Source organism: Atheta coriaria, unplaced genomic scaffold (genome assembly GCF_025399875.1).
Source record: "Atheta coriaria isolate IRGN ID8LTWV9N9 unplaced genomic scaffold, Caltech_Dcor_3.1 hic_scaffold_2_pilon, whole genome shotgun sequence".
Classification (NCBI taxonomy): Eukaryota; Metazoa; Arthropoda; class Insecta; order Coleoptera; family Staphylinidae; genus Dalotia; species Dalotia coriaria.
In genome coordinates, this window is record NW_027045444.1 from 2146741 (window position 1) to 2172505 (window position 25765).

At 32.5% G+C, this 25765-nt stretch overlaps 1 long non-coding RNA gene across 1 annotated transcript; it reads right to left on the reverse strand.

Moving 5' to 3' along the window:
- Window positions 1–14889: 14889 nt before the first annotated feature.
- LOC135803391 (uncharacterized) lies at window positions 14890–25545 on the reverse strand. Its single transcript, XR_010550794.1, has 2 exons — window positions 25370–25545; window positions 14890–15354 (listed from the first exon to the last, which is right to left on the reverse strand). It is a non-coding gene; the product is annotated as an uncharacterized lncRNA (long non-coding RNA).
- Between the last annotated feature and the right edge of the window lie 220 nt (window positions 25546–25765).

Below are 25765 nucleotides of genomic sequence, written 5' to 3' on the forward strand. Positions count from 1 at the left end.
CGTGTTCGCACTCGCGCACTTTTCTACCGCTCTCCGGGTGACAATTGAAAATTTGCGCCAATTTGTTACGCGAAGCGGGCGACAAATTGCCAACAACAATGACAATAACACTCAAAAATACACACAAAAAACATATTTAATAATAATAAATCTACAAAAATATATAATTTGTTTATAAATCATGCATTTTTTATTATTTGAAGTAAGATATTGATGAAAATTGAAAAAAAAATTTAGTTTTCTGTTTAAAAGGCTATAAATAATTTATTAACAAATAAAACAAGTGGCAATTAAGCTAGGTTAATAGACAATTTTATTGGCTTTAAGAATTTAAAAAGATTTTGTTAAAATATTAAGGGAGTTAGGAATTATTGCAAAAATAATTATAGTTTTCTAAAAACTTAAGACAAAAAAATTAAATTTTTTTTGAGTAAGTTTAAATAACAATATCTATGGATATAATTACTCAATCTTTATAAATTATACATGAAATGGAAGATAATTTATTACTCTTTAAAATTGTAATAAATGTAATTTATAGCTTCTATATTTATTGAGTTATTTCATAAATATTAAATTATAACATAAATTTTTCTTCCAAAAATTTTACTTTTTTTGCAAAATTTTAATTTACAATAACTTTTACAATTATTGTTATAGATTTACTATTTAAACGCCACTCCATAGATAATTTAATTCTCTTTCGACCGAAATTTACAAATTTTTAATAACTTTTATATCTTCTTAGTTATTCAACAAATAACAAAACATTTCAAAACAAAATTTTTATTCTTTTTTATCTACCTGAACAATATCAAAACAAGTTCATATTCCTATTCACCCTTAAACTTACAATAAAAAAACACAGCCCTTCAATTCCTTTACAACCCTTTATGCAACATTCTTCTTCTACCTGTGTCCTCCGTGTCTTCAAGACTTTTCAATCGCATTTTTTACCCCTTGGGTCATCTTCGCGTTTCATTTATGCAAAAGTTTGTCCAAAGGTCAAGCAAAACCTGTTTAACCGACACTTTTATAACAAGTATCTTAGTATCTTTGCTGTGTCTTGTCTGCGCTTTGATTTTCCCACGTCCACGGCTCGTCCAGACAACCCTGATGACCATGACTGTGACCATGTAGTGACCTTCTGCGTTCCCATCATTCCCGTCGCGGAAACCGGACTGTTTCACCCCAAATATAGAGTTGTGAAGAGTAGAATGTATTTTTGGTATTTTTCAGTTGTGATTGTGATTGTGACTGTGATTGAGTGCAGATGGTGGAGTAAACTGGTCATTTGTTGATTTGCAGAGCGGCCCGTCTGCGAAAACTGGTTCAACTTGTTTGGAACTGACCGGTGGTCAATCGAAAATGCCAACTGTCCGTGTATATTCATCTAGAGGACACGGAAAGTATATTTTACGGGTTGAAATTGGTTTATATTATGTTTTATGTCATAAAAAGTAAAATTTTATTTTTTGAAAATTTGTTTTATTTTATTCAAATTGCGATAACTTGAAAATTATTAAAGTTTTTTCGATATTGTTTTCATGCGATTAAAAAGTATTAAATTATCTATATAAATGTTTTTGGAGTAATTGTTTGTCTTAATTTGAACTAAAGTTATTGACTCTTAAACTCACAAATTTACTTTTGATGTTTGGTTTGTATTTCTAGATTTGATTTGTTGAATTTAAATTCAAATAACTTAAAAACTATTATAGGTACATTAACTATCTTTTTACCATCTTATAAACAATTTAATATTCTATTGAACTGTTAAATTCTGTACGTGTATACTAAATATTTCTATAGTTATTAAGGATTAAACATTACTAAAAAAAATTTAAAATCAATGATTATCTTTTTGTTTTTCTTCTAAATTTATTAACAAATAGAAGTAATATAAACAATTATAAATTAATATTGTTATATATCATTTAAAAGTATGTTAAATTACCTATCAGAATCAATAATAATATAATTAATTATTTATGTTTTCGTAAACTTATTAAAGTTTTAAACAAAAAATGCAATAAAATGTTTTTTACATAATAATTTGTTAATAACTAATTCTAAATAATACTTGAAACAAAGTGTAATACATAGAATAAAAGACAATTAAATTATCTATAACATTGAGTAATAATTATTGGCATACCTTTATTTGTTTATAAGTTATTCACGTTTGAACTTTACATGAAATATTAAAAAATTTAAAAATTAATTTTTTGCTTTAAACATCAAAATTTAAGGGTTGAAACCTAAGACTTTGTATTTTCTTATCCCTGAATGATGGTGCGCCCCGTGTAGACATAAAAGCAAGCCATGGAGTCGGGGGGTGCGCGACGCTTGCAAATTAGAATATGCAAATTCAGCGCTCCGGCTGGTTCTGGTTCTTCGTTCTCTTCGCCGTTAACTCCCCGGGCGGCGGCGCACCCACCCCCACCTACCCGCGCGCACGGAATATACTTCGCGGGTCTTTATTCGCGCGGCGACGCCGCCGCCGAAGTCTCCCAACTAATTGGCAACTTCTTAATGTCGTTTATACTTACTGCGGGCTGAAGGCACGTCTCGCCTCTTTGATATAATAAATTTTCGAATGCAAAGTACGTCTACGTCGCACGCGCGCACATCCGCTTTATATTCATTCCTTCGCGGAGGCGGCTGCGAGCGACGAATAAATAACTCGATCGCGGGCGCCGACGACGAGAAAATCCAAAATTGATGCCGGGGCTGCTACACGCTTCATGGTGACAATTGCGCTGTGTATGCGTTTTGAGTTTTCAGTTTTCAACGCGACTGGGGGCGGTGGTAATTATAAATCTTGATTAATTTGTATTCAAGTGTCAAAAGTTTCAAAATTATGGAGGGAAAAAGAATAGTCAAGTTTAGCATCAAATAACTGTTAAAGTATTAAGAATAGAACAGTGAAACAAATTTATTTGTTTAAACAATTTAATTGTCTATCTAAAAATATATGATTGTTGGTATTTTTATAGTTGTTAATAATTTTAAAATAGTAATTTATTAAATATTTCAAGAAATGTAAAAATGTTGTTTTGGAAAAATTTTGATAAAGTTTACTATCTTGTAACTTTTATAACAAAGTAGATATAAACAAAATTAAAACGTCATATTATAGATAATTTAATTGGCTTTCCAAAAATGTATAGTACATATAACTTTGTTTAGTAACAATAGGAATTATTTAAGTTTTTGTAAAAACACTCATAAAAACATAATAAACGGATTTTCAAATTGATTTATCAAGTTTAACACCCTGTAACTTTTAAATTATTAAAGGTAAAAACTTATAAAGAGCAAAATATGATAGACTTTTTAATTGTCTTTCTGCTGGACTAAAAATATTATAAATTTTGTTATCACAAATGAGTTTTATTTATGATTTTATTAAATAAATCTATAAGAAAGTTGTTAAAATAAATAACAAATAAAAACTTCTTATTTTAACCCTCGATAACTTTTTTGTTGTTAAAGTTATATAAAAAACTTAAAAACTGTATTATAGATAATTTAACTGGCTTTCAGGAATGTATTAACTTTATACGTTTAAATTATTTTAATCAAAAGTAATTTGAATTTTTGTAAAATATTTCATTTTTCAAAAAACTCTCTCCACCAGTAAACCCCTTTTCTTAGATCAATAATTGCGCATTAAAACACTCGTCCCTGCTCCTTGCAGCAAGGGTAGTAATTCAAAGGGGTGGCGAGGAGTATGCGCGGCCTGAAAACGAAGCAAAAGGCGCAAAACGCAAGGCGCAGCATACAAAAGCAGCGACGCCGGCGGCAGCACCAAAGGAAAACCAAAAAGAGGGTTGCTTTCGTTTCGCACGTTTCTCTCTCTATCCTCCTCACCGCCGCCGCCGCCGCCTCCGCCCCAAAGACAAAAACCTTCCACCTAACCGTCGTAGTATCGAGCGCAGAAAGAAGAGAAGAGAAGAAGCGAATAAGAGCCAGGGCGGCGGCAGCGGAGGCGGCGAACGAGCGAAAAACCCGCCCTTAAAGCACGCTTCATCTTTTACTTTTCATCCCACCCTTGCCACACGCGCGCACTATTTCTTCTTCTTATGCGGGCGCGCGTGTTGTACCTTTAGCGATTTTACAACGGAGGCGGCTGCAGGGGTGGGAAAAGGATGTGAAGAAGTGTACCGCGTGGCGTAAAATTACGCGCTGCTGAAAAGGGTGAAGAAGAGCGAGAACGAGAGCGGGACGAATGTAAGATGTGCGCCACCCCTACTGCCGCCGCCGCCGCCACCGATAAGAAGCACAGCGCGCGGCCCTAAGTGCGCAGGTCAAAAATAAATGATTTTCTACATCGTCTCAGAATACTAAAAACACAAAAAATTAAAAAATAAAAAACAACCCTTAAAATCATCCCTTAAATTATTTTAATAAAAATAAAAATATTTCTTAGGTGGTGATATTCTCCGCATCCCTTCCATAATTTTCCACTTAAGGGTTGGTTCAGGTATCGTCTGAAAAGGGGTTGCGCTGTCTCGTGAGCTTTTTTTCCAGTCTCCACCCTCTTATTGTGCATCGACGAATCCACGCCGTACAAAAAATTGCCCTACCTTCTTCTGCATCCCTCTACCAACGCAGCTTTGAGCTTTTCGCACCCTGCACCCCGTGCCACGCCGCGTGGTTGAGGCTGGAGACTGGAGACGTGGAAATAAATTAAAAACAGAAATGTGCAAGGCAACAAAAATGAGAGATGAAATTTTAAATGAATTATATGTTAATATAACAAAAAGCGAGCCGGCGAGCGGAGAGCGAAGGGTTTTATTACGTTTTTGCAGTCGCCGCACGTAATGTATTCGAGCTTTTTGTTTTTTAGCCGTGCGGAAATTATTAATTTATTGTTGAATTTTTGATTACAGTTAGGTGGATATGATGCGAGTAAATGTATGATAAAATTATGAGGTTTTATGTTTGGTTTTTTCGTTTGTTTGGATTTGTTTAGTTTAGGGGTTGATATCTTTGGAAGTATTGGGAGTAGTTTTATGAAAATAAGTTTAAATTAAAGATAATTTAAATGGCTATTGAATGAAGCGTAACAATTGCTGATGAAATTATTTGTTGTTCAATATTTTTGAAGATTTATGAAGAATTGCATTTTATTTTGATAGAAAATATTATGGAATGCGTTATCAAGTTTAGGGTTGAATAACTAAAGAAATAATTATGATAAAGATATGAAATAAACTTCATTTTATTAAGAATTTAGGTGTTTTTTGGCTTCCGTTTGAAGATTTAAAATATACCTGTTAATACATTAGTCAATTACAAAATAATCAAGAAAAACATAAAAATTGCAGTTTTAATATAATAAAACGTGTTATATTACTTTTGATGGTAAATTTAGTACTATTCCTCTTAATATTTTTTAAATATTTTATGGGCATTATATGAATAATTTAATCAGCTATAAGATAACAGTTAGAAATAGCTATTTTGATATAATTTACTATATATTATTTATTATTATCTGCAGTGTTTTGCACAAGAAAAATTACAATATTTTTCTTAAATTTAGCTAATTTTAAGTTACGATAATTATTATAATGATAAACCTATAGTTAAGAACAAAAAACTGTCTTGTAGATATTTTAATTGAGAATTATTTGATGTAAAAGTTGTTATCAATATCTTAAGATTTCTTATCTTAAATTAACAATTTGTAAAATATTTCATGAAAAATTTACGTTTATTTTAAGATATTCCAAATTTTCTCATTAATCTGAAGAAAGCTTTAACTGAGAGGTAAAAAATAATTTAATTAATGTACATACAACCCTTAAAGTCAACCCTTAACTTATTTACTACTGCTTATACCTGAAATATTTTTCTACCTGAGTTTCTAATACCGGTATTTACTTCTATAGTGGAGATACAAACCTTCAACCCTTTTCAACCCCTGTAAGAGAACTTTCGTATGAAGCAAAGGGGTGAAAGCTCAATAAAACAGTTCAGCCAGGGTCGCACAGATGGAGTTATCATCTACTGAACTGAATATTCATCAGCGAGTGAAGATAAATGCAAAAATACCTAAGAAATGTTATAAGTTTATTAAAAATTTGCAAGGTTATCAATAAAACGTATAATTAAAATAGATTTGATAACATTTATTTGTTTAAACAATACATAAACATAGTTATGGCAATATTTTATCAATTAGACATAAGAAATTGAGAAATAATGAATTTTCTTATTTAAAACAATGAATTACATTTTCCGCAGATTGTACATGCAATATTTTCACGCCCACCAATATATCAACTGAACAATTGATATAAATAATAACAAACATTATGTTAACATGAATGCAAAAACTATTGACCTATATTATGATTATTCCACTTTTTAACTGTTCTGGAGTTCTGAAAATAGATTTTTTGGCATTTTTATACTAAAACTTTTAATTTTTACATGAAAAGATAAATTTATACAGAAAATTCATATAAAAAGTTTGTAAAACGTTTTAAAACAATTTTTACTCATTCCATGTTAGTTCAGGCTATAAAAGTATAAAAACCGCTTTGAAACGCGTTAAAAACTATAAACGCTGCGCGCTTGCCGCTCACCACGAGCCGGAAAAGCGCTGGAAAAACTTTCAACTTTTCCCAACTCGCACACGCTACATATTATACGCTTCATGTTTTATAAATGTTTTACGCTTCATACTCATACTCATATTTTGTCTTCTATTTTTTTTCCTCTCCTCTTCTCTGTGTTGTGTTTGGTTAGTGTCTACTTTTTTAATGCAACATTTTAATTTTTTGTTTGCTTATGCAACTTTTAGCGGTGTATAGAACAGTGTACTCGTACTTCCTGGATGAAACAATTTTAATTAAAATCAAGGTTTTTTATGCAGTTTTTAATTCAGTTTTATAGTTTTACAGCGAACAGACATAACTCAGTTTGTATTGCGTTTTATTTGGTTTGGAATGTTGAGTTTATGAGCGGATTATGGCTGAACAGTTAAAGATAGAATGTTTGTTTAAATTGCATCTGAAAGATAATTTATTTGACATTTAATTTATTTTTATTGTGTTAAAAAATAATTTTATTTACAGAAGTTGTAATAAAAAAAGTAAAAATTTGCAAATTTGTAATATAAAAAATGCAATATTTTACTTATTTTGTTATAACTTCTTTGAAACTTGGAATATTTAAACAAATTATACACCAAATTAAAGCCAAATAAATTTTTTATAAAATAGCTTTAACAGAAATTTAAATTTATTTATAATTACTTATTTAACTTAATCCAATTCTTAATATTATATTATACCTATGCAAAAAAATGCATGTTTTTCAAAAATTAGTATAAAATTACCAATTAGAGTTAATTATTGAGCTTTAACACAGAGTAATAGATAATTTAATTATATTGCAACTGGTTTTGGGTACATTTAAAAATATTAAATATTTTAAAAGTTATTAAGCAAAATATAAACAAATGCAACTTTTTGAAGTAATAATGCAATTATTTAATATTTTATTAATAATTTCTAAACTAATTAACATAATTTAACAAATTTAACATAAATATAAAGATTATTAAATTTTTTATCAACGTTGTTAATTTTGTTCTAGTAGTTTAATTTTTACTAAGAGAAAACTAGCCTTAAACTTAATAATTTTTTAAAACTTAAATTTTGCCACAATGTGTGTAATAAAATTGATCTAAACCTAAAATATCCATAACCCAAAAAAGCCTCCCCACGTCCACCACGACTACAGCAATGTGGCGATAGTGTGCAACCCTTTTCCGAACTAATAATAAGTGAAACGTAGTAATTTATCAAATAAATAGAAGCCTATTGTGCGCGGCCGTCTGCCGCTGGCGCGAACAAAACACGAGCAAAACGCCAAAACGAAAACGAAAGAGAAACTAGCGTGGGCGCTCGCCGTGGAAAACAATAGGAAAACAAACGGGCGAAGTGTGTACACTTAAATCCGTTCGGCAAAGGGAGACTCGAGGCGGCGGCGGTGGCGGCGGTGGCAACAATGCCCCGTGCGCGGCAGCGGTCGAAATAGAAATATATTAGCGAAAAGATGAATGCATAGAAAACGCTCGCCTCGGCTCGTCACGGCCGCGTTAGACGTGCGCCATTTGTTTTTCCGCAAGTGGAAAGTGTATTTATAATTCCTTTAATATTTCAAACTACAAATGGAAAGCAAGGAGGAACAAAGGCTGGGAGTGAATGAGAAAGGACAAGAAAAGAAAAATAATGAGAAATATTCAGAATGATGTAATTTAACAATGCGTTAATTATTATAAAATTAAAGTAAAATAAAAAATAAAGACTGTGTTTTATAGATAATTTAACTGGCTATCAAATAGTTTTTACGGAATTAAAATATATTTACGCAATAAAAAGTTATAAACAATTTACGAAAAGTTTGATTTTTTTAGATGGCATTTTGACTTTTTTTACTTAAAAAATCATGAAAAAATAACAGATACACATATTTTAACTATTGAAAATTAATGTAAAACTAGAATAAATTATCTACTTTAATATTTTTAGCGCAATATCTTGCCATAATTAGATAAAAAGTTACAACGTTTTAAAAATTGAAAATGTTTGATTCTGTTAGTATTTGTAAAGAAAAAAATTTAAAAAAAAATTCATTTTTATTTCTTTAATAACTTTTAAACTATTAAAGATATTTAAACAATTTAAAAACAAGTCAATAAATATTTTAATTATCTTCTAATAACAATTGATAAAATTGTTCTATTTATAAGCACTAAAAATTTATTGTTAAATAAGTAAAGTATGTCAATTTTCTGTTACATTTTTAAATGTTTTACTAATTCTCAAATAACTTTCTAATTACTAACTTATTTCTATATCTGTAAAATGTATTGGAAAGGCAATTAAATTATCTATAAGTTACTTGTTTTAAATTTGTGTTTATGTTTATATTTCAATGAATAATTTGATGTTGAAATATGACATAATTTTTTCCTCACTTTTGTTCGCTTGATGAAGTTGATAAATCCAAAAATATTAATTTGGGCTCGCATCACAATATCGCTTTTAGCTACAGCTGTCATTTTTAAGAGCGTCTACTCTTGCTCACCGAGGGATGATTTAAGTGCGTCCATTAATAACCCCCATTCTGGGGCGCGCGCGCATCTCTAATTCCTCTCTCGGCGCGCACTCGTTACACTCGTTTCTTCGGTTCTTGCGTCTTCGTATTTTCGCATATTAATAAAATACGTCTCGTACACAATGCGGCACCAATGCGCCGCTTGTTTATTGTTACCAGTTACTTTCGGTTATTGTGTTACGCGCGAGCGCAAGATTTATTTTCGCTCGTGTGCGCCGCCCCCGCGCCGCATTAAAGAAAATATGAAAGAGCGCCACCGGAGATGGATTGCTATTCGGCGCGCGAGCGAAATTAAAATATGGATCGATTTATCTTCCTTGTTTTTGTTATCGCGCAAAGTGAAAATGGCCCGCGTGGAATTTTGCGCAGCAAATTGATCAAAACTGTTTTCATCAACGATAACACCCAAAGTATACAAGATAATTAAATGCGGTAAAAAGCATCTGAAAGACTGATAAATATACTATAGAATTATTTAATAACATTTTATTTTTGTTAATTGTGATAGTAATTATCTTAAATTAAAAATTTGATTTGTATTTAAATGTTTAAACTTTCAGAACGCTTAAAATAATTTGTTTGTTTAAACACGAATTGGCGGGGTTATAGAGAATTTAATTCTTTATCATAATCTTTTGCGAAATTTGATTATCTTTATTAGTTTAAAAATTATTTATTATTTTATGTCCAAAAACATGAGTCAAAAATTTGGTTAAAAAATTTTGCCAAAATTTAGACCCAAATAAATTATATACTAATCACTCAAAATTAATGTCTTTAAAACACTTTAATGTGGAATTTTAGTAGCTTTCCAGGCAAGTTTAAATATTTAAAAAATATTATATTTTAACAAAGTTACAAGCAATTTTATGTCATGTTGCATATTTATTTTTAATTATTATAAATTCATATCAAAAGTTTATTGGCGAATAACAAATAAAATATTTTACTTATAATCAACCAACAAAAACCAGTTGATTAACAATTTAATTGGCTATCAACTGCCGTTTACAAAATTAAAATATCGTTTATTTTAACAAAGTTATTAACATTTTTGTAAAACATTTAAAAAACGCGTGTCTAAACTTTAGTCTTTTAGGCCCTGAATAAATAACTGAGTGGAAAGTATGCGTAGTAATTATGTATGTGCGCTGCGATTTCGGCGCGCCGGTGACGCTGAAGCGGCGGCGGCCGTGGAGGCGGTCGCGTTGAAGTTAATAAATGTGGAAATTGTGTAAGACCCACTAAAATATGCAAGAAACACATTTTAAGGAAACCTCAGTTGGATTAGGCGGTTTTAAAACCTTAGCCGTAGCCGCCCCCACGCCACCGGCGTGCGTCCACCCCACCACCGCCACTCTTTTTGCAGCCGCCGCCGTCGCCGCCGCCGCTGTTCGCCAGTCGACGCGAGCGCGCGCGGAATTAGGCAAGTTTTAGACTAATCCTCGCAACAGCGAGCGGCACATAAGGAAGGATTAACGACACGCCGGGATGAAGCCTAGATAGCCAGGACATTGGGACGCAGGACTATTTGTCCACGAAAAATGTGTAGAAAGGCACTTTTTTAGACACAAAACATTGAAAATGTAGAAGTATTAGGTTTTAGATTTCTTTTCTGAAATGACAAGTTTAGGAGCTAATAACTTTGGAAATAGTTGTCCTAGGATAACAAACAAAGTCTCATTTAATAGATAATTTAATTAAGATTCAATGGCTATTTTAAAATTTATAATTATTTTAATATAATTAATAGTTTTTTGGTATTTTACAAAATATTACACTTTTTTACAAAAATATTAAAGTTGCAACTTTACTGCCAAATAACAGCCAAACTAATTATTATATTTTCAAGAATTTTATGTACTAGGTAAATATTTTAAATTGCTATTAGACAAATTTTAGTTTAGTCAAATATCTTAATTATTACTAAAGTTATAACAATTTTTGTAAAACTTTTACGTTTTTATAAATATTAAAAAAGTATAAATCAAATTTAAATACAAATAACTTTATAAATAATAAAGATAGTACCTTGCAATAAAAACCAAAATATGTAAAATTTATTTCTTTATTAATACGTTTTTACAAAATTCAAAAATCTTGATTAGAACGTCTGTAATTAAAGATTTACCAAACAGGTGATTTTTTATCGTAAATTACCAATTTATCTAGCGATGCATCTGCGCGACGATTTATCTCGAGCGGATCCTTATTCCGCGCGCGCAATCTATCCGAAAGCCGTGGGATTCTCCACGTCGGTGCGCCACCTCCGTGTGCCGCTTCCGCCGCCTCTGGTCCTCCGTTGTCTTAAAGAAGGTATTGCGGATGATCTAGATTAATGAAAGTATTCGGAGCGACTAATTTATCTTTCTAGGTGTCCCCCGCGCCGCCCCACAGCCGCCGCCTCACGAACGCCAGCGGTAGACGGCCGTCCGAGCGCCGAGCGGCGTTATTTCCGTCTCCCTGGCGAATAAGAAACAAAGACATTTTAGTTCGGCGAAGAAAAGCGGCTGAAGAAGAAGAAGAAGAGCGGGGGCGGCGGGCGGTGGACGAGGAGATTGGATCGCGCGAGGGAATTAAGATTAGGGCGCGTCTGAACAACGTCGGGGCGCAGTCTTAATTTGTCACTTCGTCATCGCAGTTTTTGTGAAATTTCTGGATGAAAATGTTAAAATTGTGACACAATTTCAAACGCACGTCACGGGCACAAATTTAGGGATATGGTATTAGTTGATATCTTATTTAATAGATAATTTAATTCTGTTTAATCATCATCTTTTATTTTTGTTGTATTTTTATTTGTTTATTGGTTATTATAGGTTTTAATAAAAATTAACAAAAATATGGCTTAAAAATATTTTTTGAGTTTAAGACAAATTTACTTAAACATCCAGTATAATAATATTAACAACGTATACATCAAATGAAAGATAATTTAACTGGCTTTCAAATCATTGTCTAAAATCTTATTTTATATTATCTGATAAGTTTTTATCAGCAAAAATGTAAATTTTTTCGTTTATAAAAATTTAAAAACTAACAAATTTAATAAAACCTAAATTAATTGCCTTAATTATTAATTTTATCAAACAGTATATAGGTAGATTAAAAAAGAATTTAACCTACTTTCATTGATTGTTTTCAGATATCAAATATCTTAATTAGTTTTTGAGTAATTTGCAATTTTCTTAAAATTTTCACGCATAAAAATATCTAAACACGTAAAAATTTAATTGTGAGATGAATTTTTAATCCGATCCTTTTAAGCGTTTTACATTTGCCGCCCCCATCTCCCCGGGTGGTGGAAACTCGTTACTTTTTCATATTTTAAATATCAATATCACTTTACCGTATGCATATTAAACACGAAGGGTTTTTACTCGAGGCTTTTTCTCAGCTTACTCTTTCCACCGCCGCCACCACTCACACCATTACACACCCGCTTCTCCTCCATGCTAACCGCCTCCACACCACGTCCTTTTTCTTCCGGGGCCCGGGAAAAGCCCGGTTTTATGCGAAATACAAATACGTTTTTCAACTTTTCGTTGCTGCGGCTGCGGCGGAGGCGGCGGAGGCGGCTCGTTATAATAAAGTATATTTAGTGTTTTTCGCCGGTGCTTTTTCCGAGAGAGGGTGGGTTTGAGCATGAAAGGACGCGCGGCGTATGCGAGATAATAAATTCGCCTATAGAAATGCGCGCCGAGAGAAAAAGAGGAAAAACCGAACGCTTTCCCGGGCGAAAATTTATATTACGGGTTGCAGGGGGTGCGCAACTTACGACGGTGTGCTTGCGACGCCAAAGCTGCTTCGTTAATTTCAATTTTAATTGAAAACGAGCACAAAAAAGGGTTTTCAACGGGAAAGTTTTAAGAAAAAGTTATTTTACACGGTGTTATCTTAATATTTCCCGGGAAAGCAAAATAGTATTTTAAAGAGAATTAAATTTTCTACAACATAGCAACAAAATATCTTTAAATTTGTTTTAATTAAATAGTTAAAATTAGTTTTTATCTTTAAAAAAAACTTATTATAAAATTTATTTTCTTGGAAATTCTAAGAAAAATTTAAATATCTTTTGATTCCATTACTCGATTTCCTTCATTTATTTTTTATATTATAGAAGAATAATGTCTCTTTAAAATGAGTTTTAGTTTAATACGCTGTGTTAATAATTAATGCCTCAAATTAATTTTTGAAAATTATCAACTTTTAACTTTTTATAAAAAAACTAAGTAAAACAATGTCTGAATTTAAAGGTAATTTAAGGGCACTTCCGGTATAGCCATGTTTCAAAGAGGTATATCAAACGATAGAAAAACTCTTTGGCTATTAAATAGTAAAAACAATTATAAAATCGGATGACGCAATCAAAAGTTATCGCATTTTTTCTAAAACATGTTTTTAAATTTTTAGCAACTTGAACAAATGAAGACATTTTCTTACAATATTGATTCATGTCCTTGTTATTGATGATTTCCTTGCGAACCCTTGTCACATCCACCATAATTATCCAGCCAAGCAACGTCATTATTAATTTTTTCCATTTCAACCCTCACACAAAGGGTTGTCTGGTATCACTCTTCGTTTGCGGCCCCTTTTCTTCCTCTTCTTATTTCCCTGCCGTTTCTTGCCGCGCACTTTTCGCGTTTAGCATTTTCCACCCCCTTTTTTGGCCCCGGCATTAGCATCGCACCCTTGCGCAAAGTGCGCGCGGCTACAAGGGATGCAAAACGAACGAGAAATAAGAAACGAAATAAGAACTGGTCGGCGCGCCGGCGAGAAAAAGCCAAGCGCGGAAAAGGGGACGGCGCAAGGGATGGGGTGCGCGTTGCCATGGCAGAAAGTCCTTCGTCATGCACTTTCCGTTCTTATTTTCAATTAAAATTAAAATTAACGAAGCAAGCTTCCAGCGATATCGCTTTCAAAGCATGGAAGTAGAATAAATTTCAGAGTTTTAAACAGTTTTTCAAGTTTAACATCAAATAAAATAGGGTTACAATGGAGATATTGTGATAAGGGATATATATTATGAAAGGTAATTTTATTGTTTATAAGATGCCATTTAGTTGATGAAAATGCGATAAAAGAATAAAAAGTTATTTGAAGCTTTGTAAAAAAATCACTTTTTGATGTTTTAAAAATGTTTAAAATGTTTATTAATTTTTTACATGCATTTAGAGAATTTTCACAATAACAATTTTAAGGCTATTTATAAACAATTTGATTGTTTATTATTTAAAAATTAAATCCACTCAATATCTTTATTTGTTTAAAAGTTGTTCATAATTTTATAACAAAAACCATAAATTTTTTCTCACCAACTTCACAAAAAATATTTATCAATTTTATTAATCCTTTAAGACCTTTTATAAACAAAAAAGCAAAAATGTTTTTACGTTTTCCTATAGAAAATTTAATGCTTTTTCGAACTGTGTTAATTTCACCATTTTATCTTTATCAGTAAAAAAGTTATTTGCATTTTGTCTAAAAAAAGCAAAAAAATTGAGTTGAAAGACTTGAGAAGTGTTTGCGAGGTACATGACAAGGACGACAAGGACAAAAAGGACGAAAAGCACAAAAAGGAAGAAAGTTAACGAGGTGATTTAGTTTCGCACTTACACACTCATGTGACTGCGCCGTGCGGCGTAAAAACGAATCCTGCGCGAGGATGTATTCGTCCTTCTGCATCCTGGATTACATACAGGGTGTCACACTAAAATTTACAAAATATAAAAACACATAAACCCCACTACAACAACTTTATCTTATTTTGTCTTAAAATTATCCTTAAAACACCAAAAAAACATTTTTTTATTTCCCGCAAGTTTTTTCCTATCTGATTATCCTGTGTGTTGGTTATCTGGTCGTCGTGCGTCGTTCACTGTACGTTATCCTGAGTCCTCGGATAAAAACAGGACGAGAAGGCGTCTCGTTCTTCCAGCGCGTTCGTTCGCTCATTATGCAAACGAGTCGTCGCGTTCGCTGCGAGGGCGACGAACGAGCGTCGTTTTTATGTTTTTCTTCATTTGCATAAAATAATAAGTCGGCGATGGCGCAGGAGCGGCGGCGGCGGCGGTAAAGAAATGCGCGAGGCGGTGAAGACCTTCGCGTCGAGACTCTCTTTCTCGGCGTGCCCAGGGGATGCGAAAATATGGCGCGAGACGGGCTTTTTGTTCGCGTTTTCCAGCCGCCTTTCATTATGGCGAGAATCTAAAAAACACAGCGGGGGAATTTTGTTAATAACTCGGTGAGTTTTTATGCTAGGAAGATGAACAAAGCGTTAAATTAAAGATTATTAAATTTTTTATTAATATTTATATTAAGAAATAATATAATTGTAAAGGAAAATATATATTTTTTTAATTAAACAAAAATTTGTTTTTTTTCTAAAAATTTTATTTGTGTTTTGTTTGATAAAAATCAAGATATTGTTTAAACTAATTATGCAAATGTCAATGTTTAAATACTACGTTAAAGGCAGTTAAATCATCTACAAACTGATGTATTGGTTGATAATTTAGCTCTTTGCATAACAACGTTATCAGTCTTTAAAATTGCACAATATAAAATAATATATAAAAATGTTTAGTGTTACAAAAGTTTAAATAATTAATGAACCAAATAAGATAGGAAAATAATCTCATCTCTATCTTAAAGCCAATTAAATTATCTATCACTTGCCGTTTTATTGAACTTCTTATCATAATTTTTAACAAAGATATCGACCTGTAAACTTTGCCTTAAAATTTATAAAACCCAATTTGTTTGCTTTGTGAATGTTTCACAAATTCGTTTTCCTTTTCGGTTTCATTTTCAACCATTTGTTCTAATTAAAATTTAATCAACAAAACTGTTTTCTATCCCTCTTCTACATACACCCACAAACACGCCCAAATTTCCAAACAATCTAAAACACAACTAAAACCTATTCACAAAACATTTAAACGCAATTCAATTATTTTTTAAGTTTTTAAGATTCAGATGAAAGCAAACAAAATTTTGGCAAAATTTTTTAAGGGTAGTTTAAGGATAAGTTAAAGTTGCACTCATCTTGGGCATATTACTCCGCTCACTCGCCATATTACCGGCCGATAAGATAAGAAGCGATCGTAAGACTTAAAGAGCGCACTTTAGTTTTACTGCGAGTGTTTCTGCCGCCGCCGCCGCCCCCAGTATGCGTGCTTTTCTAAGGCGACGCTTATCGCACTGCCATGAAAATATTTTACAGCCATGTGTTTCTAAACACACACAAACACAATCCAAACAAAAAATAATGTTTGACTAGCGGTATAACATCCGAACATTGACTATATGCAACCAAATACACAATAAATTCTTAATTTTTTATTTTAACCTCAAAATATTCATTTTATGATTGATTATTATAAATGTAAATGATTTCAAGGTCATTTTGGTTGTATCAGTGTCCAATGCACCCTTTTTGAATGAAAGGGACCTGGTCAAACCGGTCTTTTTCTTGTTCGGTCGTTGTGCGTGCCGGTCTGGCCGCGTTGGTCATTTAGAGGTTGCCGCCGACCATATGCTCGCGTTTTCGGCGTGCCGGCCGCACATCCGCTCGCCGACCCTTTCTCTTTCACCCTTTGGGCCCTTTAGTCGCGCTTATTTTATAGTAATGTCCGAACTAGCTGAAGAATTGTCCAGACTTGTACCGGACGAGCGGTGTAACAAGCGGACCCTTTTACTTTTAGGCTTTTTTTGGACGCTTTGAGCTTATGTGTGCTTAAAAAAGCTTTTGTGAGATTTTATTCAGAGTAAATGCCTGAGAAAATTAAATTAGATGATTTTTTAGGTTTCATTTTTTGAGATTATGGGAAAACTATTTGGTGGATTTTGTTGAAATTTGGAGTATTTATTTGTAGGTATATTGTTTATGTTGTGTAGAAGTATTGATAAAATTTGTTCATAACTTTTTGATTTATTAATAAAGTAAACTGCAAAAGTAGGAAAAATTACAATTTTGTACTTTTTTTGTAAATAATTAACAAAATATTAAAATTTTTGTAAATATTATTATGGTTTAATAATTTGAGGATTATTTTACATATTTTCTGAAAATTTGAATTAGATCGCACTATTAGTTCAAAAGTTATTTAAGTTTTAAACAATTTTTGATCTAATTTTATTTCCGATCAATTTTTTCACTTTTTTTTTCGTGTTTTCTGATAGAAAATTGTTAATAACTTTTATAATTTTACAAATGTTGCAATAAATCAAAGTTGACAATAAAGCCAAACAAATTTTACATCATTTGCATAAAAAATATTTTAAAAATATTTATTAAAAATATATTATTTATTGCTATAAACTTGAAACTTGTTTTTGTTTACTTTTTTGTTAATAACTTTCTAAATATTAACCATGGAAACTTTCTCTAAGCACAAAAACAAACCCAATTAAAATATCTACCCTCTAGTCTACTTCATCTAAATTCCACTAATTGTATACTTTAATTATTAACCAATTAAAAGTACACAACAAAAATCCATAATAATAATCCCGAAGAAAACTAGTAATAACTCCCAGTTGGGTTTAGTTTTACTCCAAGTCTCTCTTCCTCATCACTCTCCAACCCTCCCAGCCACCCTCCAACCCGCCCCCGAGCTGGTCTCGACGGCGGAGACCCGTAGAACCGGGCAAGAAAGTTAAATAACGAAATAACTCGGGCACGCCTGAAATAATTTTAAGTACACAAACGATGAAAAACAACCGAGCAATTAATCTTAATTTTAAATGACTTTTAACTTTGCTTCTTACTTTACTTTCTACTTTACTGTCGGCAGCGGGCGGCGGCAGCGTGTATATTTCATCCACGACTCCAGCACGCCTCGCGCCCGCTCTTTATTTGATGTTTTATTTTCGTGTTTTCTGCGCTCCATCTTTTCGCGACATAAATTAATAAAGAAACCTTAACTCTGACGTCATAAACATAAACTTTTAGGAAATGTTGCAGAGAGTAAACACACGTTTTATTTATTTATGTAATGCTTTTAGTTTTTAATGTTTTTGTTTTAAATTTTATTTTTGAATTTTTTCGTTTTTGGAGTTGCAAAACTTGTTAATTACTTATTAATTAAATCACGGTGGTAATTATTTATGTATAATTGTGATGCGAGGTTTAATTGGGAACAAATCGATGTATTCATTAATATTTTCGACGCAGACTGCTCGAGTTACGCCCAATTTATTGTTTGGAAATTCGGTAGCCAGGTAGAAACAGATTTCGACAACAGTTGGTCAACAGATTGAAAGTGAAGAAATCTTTTTAAGTATGGGTAATGAAAGTGAAATTAAAAGAATCAATATCCGGAGTGTTTTTTGTTAAAATTTGGGTTTAAAATGAACGAAATTGAAAGTTTTAAAATAAAAGTAAAAAATATTTTTTGACTTTTTAATTGAAGAAAAAGCATATTAAGAGTGATTTTTTAGAATTTTGTTGTATAAATTTTGATGTATTATATTCCTGGCTTTCATTCAAGAAAAATTTCAATTGTTTATCTTGAAAATTACAAAAGTTATTAACAAAAATGTAAGAAAACAACAAAATATTTTTTGAAAGATTGAATATCAATTTTACATGCGTTTTAAAGTACTTTGAGTAGCAATAAATTCAAAATTTAAAATGATAGTTGATTAGGCGTTTATCTGGCTATCAATCGAAGTTTAAATTGTTTGTTTTTAATTAAATTTACTATTGTTATAAACAATTTAGTAACCAAAAGCATTTCTGACTATTTCAAATATGTTAATGTATTTTAACATTAATTTAAGTATACTTATTATTAAGTAAAAACATTGACCAATACGTCAATCGATAGATAATTTAATTATCTTTAACTATTTGTTTAAATAATTTAATTTCGATTAAAATTACGCCTAATATCATAAAATTTCTACAAAAAAAGCAAAATTTCTTCTTGATTTATACCACTTTCTGCACTTTTCCACTCCTTGGAACCCAATTGTCCTGAATCCAGGATGTGTGTAGTAGGATAAACATTGCCGCCTTCCTGCGCATGCATTCCATGCATCATCCGCACGTCGCCACGTTCGCTCGCCGGAAGTCCTAAACATTTCAAGTGCTCGGCAATTGTTTTTGTTTTGCGTGCGCGCGTCGCGGGACAAAAGGCCGGCAAAAGACACGCGCGCGCGGAGGCGGCAGCGGCGGTGGTCGGCCGTACGTAACGTTTTCTCCTTTTCTTGCTTTGCACGTGAGTGTTGCGCGTTCGCGATGGCGGCGGCAGCGGCTTTCAGTTTTCCCTCGACGCGGCGTTTTCTTGCATTGTTCTGTTCTTCGCGCGATACTTTTCTCTACGCTGCCGCCAGCGGAGGCGGCAGCGCATTCCGGAGTTAGATAACGGCGCTCGAACCGAAATGGAGTCCGCGATAATGGAGTAGAAAATGTTGTTTGCCTGGAAACATTCAATTTTATCAAGAAATTCTAAATGTAAAGAATTTTTGTATTTAGTTTTTTGCTTATAACTTTTACAATTATTTATTAAAGTTGATTGTTTAAAAAGAATTTTATAGCTGTTTAAATTGTGAACAGAATTGTGAAATTTATATTTCAGAATTTAGCAATTAATATGGTTAAATTTCAACTAAAACTTTGTTAGACAACTTTGTAACTTAAATTTTTCTAAATTTTAACTTTAAATCAATAAATAATCTAATTATTCTACTAATTTGTAAAATTTTATTAATGACTAGTATAGATAATTTATTTGGCTTTATGATGCTGCTTAGTTCGTGAAGATTGAGTAAAAATTAAAATAGTTATGAGCTTTTTTCTGAAACAATATTTTAAAAATTTTCTTGATATTAATTGCCTTATAACTAATTAAATATACCAACTAATTAAAAAATTTAAAAGTCAAACTAAAGATAATTTAACTGTCTATAGATTTATTAAAGAAAATTTAAATTGTATCAAAAATTGTAGAAGATATAAACAATTTTCTACAAATAATCAAAAAATTCTCAACAAAAACTTAATTCTCACCCCCAAGTTATAAATTTCCACCCACCCCTTAAAAAAATCAATACATCTTCCAACATATCATCCCTATTCCTTCCCACTAACCCAAACCTTCAATACATCTCATAAAAACCCTATGTCTTCCCTTATTTCTGCGTTATTTCCACCCTTGCAGACTTATTTAAAAAAATCACAATAAAATTGGGGATGGGGGATGAATAAATTCGCCCGACGTGCAATCAGATACGCATAACATCCATATTGTGCATTCGACAAGGGGATTGGACACCATTCTTACGTCATGCCTCCGCAACCCTTTTGCACCCTTATTTTTTGACATTATCTCTTTTTATACGCTATGTGTTGCGAGGGTCGTAAAAGAAATGAAAATGTCTAATGTCCAGGTTGGGTTGCCAGTGGAGCTAGTGTAGGATGCATACGCACGCAAAGTGGAAAATGAAAGAGTGGAGAAAAGAATTTTCCACCCTTCTGTGTGATACGAAAATACGTTTTTCGACTAATGCCATAAAGATGGTAATAATTTATATCTGGCACCCTCTTTTGAGTTTGAGTTGGGAATAATGGAGGCTGTTAATTAAACTTTCATATTGTGCTTTTGAGCTTTCAAAGCTTTTTTCTTAATTTTTTTTATCAAAAATAAAAGCAGAAATGTAAAGTTTTTAGTTTTTTGCTTCTAACTTTTATATTTATTAATTAAAATGTATTATTTAAATTGTGTTTTATAGCCAGATTAATTTTTAATCGAGTGGTATAATTTTTATTTTAAAATGTGATAAGAGTTATCCTCTAATCGCTGACAAAAGTGCATAATACAATTTTATTTTGCTTTATTTTTAGAAATTTTGACTTTAATTCAATAATAAACCTAATTATTTTATTAATTTTAACAATTTCATTTATCACGTGTATAGATAATTTAATTATCCTTCAGATGACGTAAAGTTTGTGAAAATTGCGTAAAAATTGTAAAAGTTATAAACATTTTTGTAACGTAAAATGTTTTTGTTCATATTTTTGAAAAAAACAAACAAAAAATTTAAAAAAAATGTTTTGCCTGCATTTTAAGAGTTTTTACATTAAAGGTATTTTTTGTGGGGGTGGTATTCATGGGGGTGGTTTTTGGAGGCGTCTTGAAAGTTAAAACGTAGGTAGCTATCAGAAATTGTCGAAAGTTCCAAAAGTCTTTAAAGTACAAGTCGAAGAAAAGCGCTCGCGAAAGGCTCGATACGATTGCGAGGGGCCGAGCGTTGCCGCCGCTGAAAATTTCGCCGCTCCCGCTCGTTATATAATATGCTTTATCAAGATGACGACGCCGAGCGCGGCGCGAGCGGCGAGTAGCACTTCAATTGGATAAGTTCGCCGTTCGCCGCCCCGGGCGCATTTTAAATTGCCAGCACCGCCGCAGCCGCCTCCGCCGCCTCCAACTTTCGAATATTACTTCACTTATCTAAATTGAGACCAATATTGCCAAAGAGTCGAAGTGACTGCGAATTTTATCGTTTTCAGTGTCAAAAACGCACTTGGAAGAGTGGTAGATAGGTATAACGGGGGCGGTGGATTTAATGCGGGTGAAGATGTTTTTATATACCTTGTATAATTTAAATTTAAGTAATAGCACCATGCTTGGTAAAAACGTGGCGTGCAGGATAGGTAATTATAATTCCGTCGAGTTCCATCTTGGAAATCCTCGAGTCATGCCAGCACGGCAAAGACTCATGGAGGAACGACTTAAATTGGTTGGGAGTTTAACTCTGCAAAACTTTTCTCATTTCTGATCTTTTTTAATGTTTTTTGTAGGTTTTAAATCAGTATTTCTATGTTTTAATATAAAAATATTGGATTTTTTTACTAAATTGTCGATAAAAGCAAGTGATATTATAAAAAATTGATATTATTTTATGTCGTTTAACAGATAGTTAAATTCTCTATAAATTGATGTATTACTTGTTATATTTATAGTTGTTTATATATATTTTATAAACAGTTAAAGTTGCAAAAAGTTTAAAAAAAATGATTTTTGTGGGCTAATTTCTGCATTTCTTTAGAAAATTGCTTATAACTTTTGAAATATTTGAACTATTTCTGAATAATTTATATACTCTCATACAAAATTAAATTATCTATCGATTGATGTAGTCATTGGTATATTTTTTGTGTGTTATCATTGTTTTATTTGCTTTCAAACCAGCAAAAACTATAATATTACAATTTTTATTACTATTGGTGATTTTTATTACATTATTGTTAATAATTCAAGATATAATTAAAATAATAATAATATTTAAATAGTATATGAAACACAAATAAATTATCTATAGAATGATATATAACCAGTTGTATTTGAATTATTATATTATTATAAGATATATTTATAAACCTTTGAACTAAAAATTATATTTTTTGAAAAGTAAAAATATTTTTAGTTGTGTTTTTCTATCTTATTTTCTTTATAAATTTAAAACTGTTTAAGATATTAAAAAGATTTAAATTACCTGTCATTGGTAATTAAATTCTCTATCATTTAGTATATTGCATGTTTTAATAGCTATATGTTATCAGTACTTAATAAGGCTTTAAACTTGAAATTACATTTATTTAGAATCCAAATAGAATTTTTGCTTTTCTTTAGAATTTTATTAATATCCTCTAAAATAACAAAATTTCCGTAAATTTTAATACGAAATATTACAGACTATTAAATTATCTATCGTTTGATAAATATTTTATCATTCTGCTATAATTTTCTGATTACTTTTGAAGCAGTCAAAATTAGGTAACTCTTCTAATTCACTTGATTATAAAAACGAAAGCTCAAAACTCTGAATTTTACCACCCAAACACTTGTTCCAATCGTAAAAATATTTTTACGACTAAATGTTTTTAATAAAAACCAACATTTTTCTTCTCATTAAAAATACCAAAATAAAAGCTCTCCAAAAAGCTCGCCGCCCTCCGGCTTGAAAACTTGAAGCGTAAATTATGAATGATTTCATTTTAAATTGCGTTTCGGCAAAGTTTTCGCTTTTCTCGCGCTCGGCACAACCCCCGGCTCTTTTTCCCATTTTCCACCCTCATCCACCCCGCGCTGTGAAACTTAAGAAACGCGCGCGACAAAGAAAGAAGAAAATAAGGGTTGCCGCCGCCGCTGCGAGAGCGCCTTGCCCGCCCCGCAATGTTTTAAAATCGTTATGCGGCACGTCGCCGGGACGCCAACGCCGACGCCGGAAAGAAAGAGGGCTAAAAAGTATCTCACTCACCCCTACGGCACGGAATTAAAACTGAAATTAAAGACAAAAGGGAAACGAAATTAATGTCGGGCGCGCGCCGAGAAAAAGGGGGAGACTTTTGCGCGACGCAAGACACAAAAGAGGGGTGGGTTTTAGAAAATGTTGGAGGGTGGTCTACGAGTACGTCGAGGGTTGAACCGATAGAACATGCGTCAGAAAAATATCCAGAGCTAAGGGTAGTGGGGACGCAACGCAGCGTCGGTAAAAACAAGTCGAGTCGCATGTTTCTTCTTCTTCTTCTTGTCGTTGTACTTCTACTTCTTCCAAACGTGTTTCTTTCTACGTTGCAGGTCCTTTCAACCCCCTACCAGACACCCACACATTGACTGGGGAGGAAAGAGTGGGAGGCCTTTTAAAACTTTCTTATTCGTTTCACCATTCGTCCGTCCGACCGGCAGAGGTAAGATGGCCGCGCTAGCGACGCGACAACCCCACCACTAAAACTCACCCTTAATTTTTTTACTTTCTTTGCGTTTTTTATTAAATTTATTGATTTTTCACAAAAAATTTTTTCTTTTTAAGAATTTTTATTTTTTTGATAGTAAAAAGAGTGATACACTTGGTTAAGGTACCAAGGGTGGTTTTAATGGTGTATGCCGTAAGGGAAGAATAATGTCGGCGGGTGTAGGAAGAAAGGCAGGAATTTAAATTAGAATCGTCGCCGGCGACGTCGCGGCCGACGTTTATTGTCTATTTATTTAAATCTTCGCGAGGAAAATTGCGCCCCTGAGCGCAGGGGTGGGTTGCGCCCTTTGGAAAATGCCAAGACTCTTGCGATGAGATTTATTTATTGCTTTTTGGAGCGTGTTATGCCAAGAAAACGTTTTATTTGCTTGTTTTCTTGAAGAATCAAGGTTTATATTATTTTTTTTCCTTAAAATTGGAATAATTCAAAAAATTCTCGGAGAAATTTGTTTATTTTTTGGGATTATATAGTTTATTTGTGGTTTTATTAGGTTTTAAGAGAAAATTAGTAGAAAATGTTGTTTTAAGGGGTGATATTGGCGTTTGAAGTTGAAAACGCTTAGTTTTTGATTTTGTTTACATTTTTTTAAATATTTCAAAAAGTCTTTATGGAAACGAGCTCAATTTTTTGGAAGACATTTTTGAATAGTGTATTTTTAATTTCCAAGAATTTTATAAAGATTAGCTGAACGGTTTTTGTATTAAATTGCTTCAAAATCAGGTAAAGAATTAAGAAACTTAATAATTTTTTTAAAGTTTTTACATTTTTTGAAATATTTCGAAAAGTTTAATCTCAAAATGAATCAATTTTTGGAAAAATGAAGATAAATAGTATACAAACAGTTTGTCGAAGTAAGAATATGATTGAATTATTAATTCCTATTTGAAATTGATCTTAAAAATACAAATTGCTTAAAAAAAAACTTAAAATTCCATCAATATTTTCCATTTTCTTTAATATCTCAAAAACCATCCACTCAAATTCTCCAAAATTCTCCCAAAATATACCCTAATACCCATAAAATATAAACCCATTCAAATCCTATAAAAATTTCACCTCAATCCCCCATAAATCCTCATTCAATCATTGTTCAAGCAATCCTCAATCCAATACTTTGCTTGTCTAAAATAATTACCCATGGTAATTGCGCGAAAATCTGTTTTCGATAATGCGATTACACATCTCATGCCCTCTTTCCGTGTTTACTTTCGCTCGGTGCGTGCACACTACATGTGTGGCGGCGTCGGCGGCGGCGGTTGCGGAGGCGGCAGCGGCGACGGCGTGCGTCGCGCGACTAGGTGGCGGAGCGGTTTGTTTACGCAATAATCTCGCATTAAACGAGACGTTTAGCGCTACCGCCGGCGCGCCGAAACCACCACCACCACCACCATAACCACCGTCGCCGCTACCACTGCCGCCTCCGACAAATATTCTCACATTACACCCACTACTTACAATAGTTCACTTTTGGCAAAACTAGGTGAGGAGTTAAACAAACACAACAAACACATACACACAGGGTGTTCACATAAATTCAAAACAAACACTTTTTATTAAAAATTTAAAGTTTTCACTTTTAGAGTTTTAAACGATTTAAACAACGCGACGTTGAATTGAACTTATTGCGATGACCAACTGTCACCTACTGACGAGTCCGGCATGCGCGGCGTCAGAATTTTTACCTTTTTTCACGTGTGCCCTTCAAAGGGTCAACCGGTTTTCGACTGACCCCACTTTCGAGGAGTTTATATTTCTTCCCAATGAATGACCGTTGCATTCATCATGAAAACGTGCAGAATTTACACTACCTGGAATTATGCCCTTTAAGGGTCAACTGGTCAAACTAGTTTT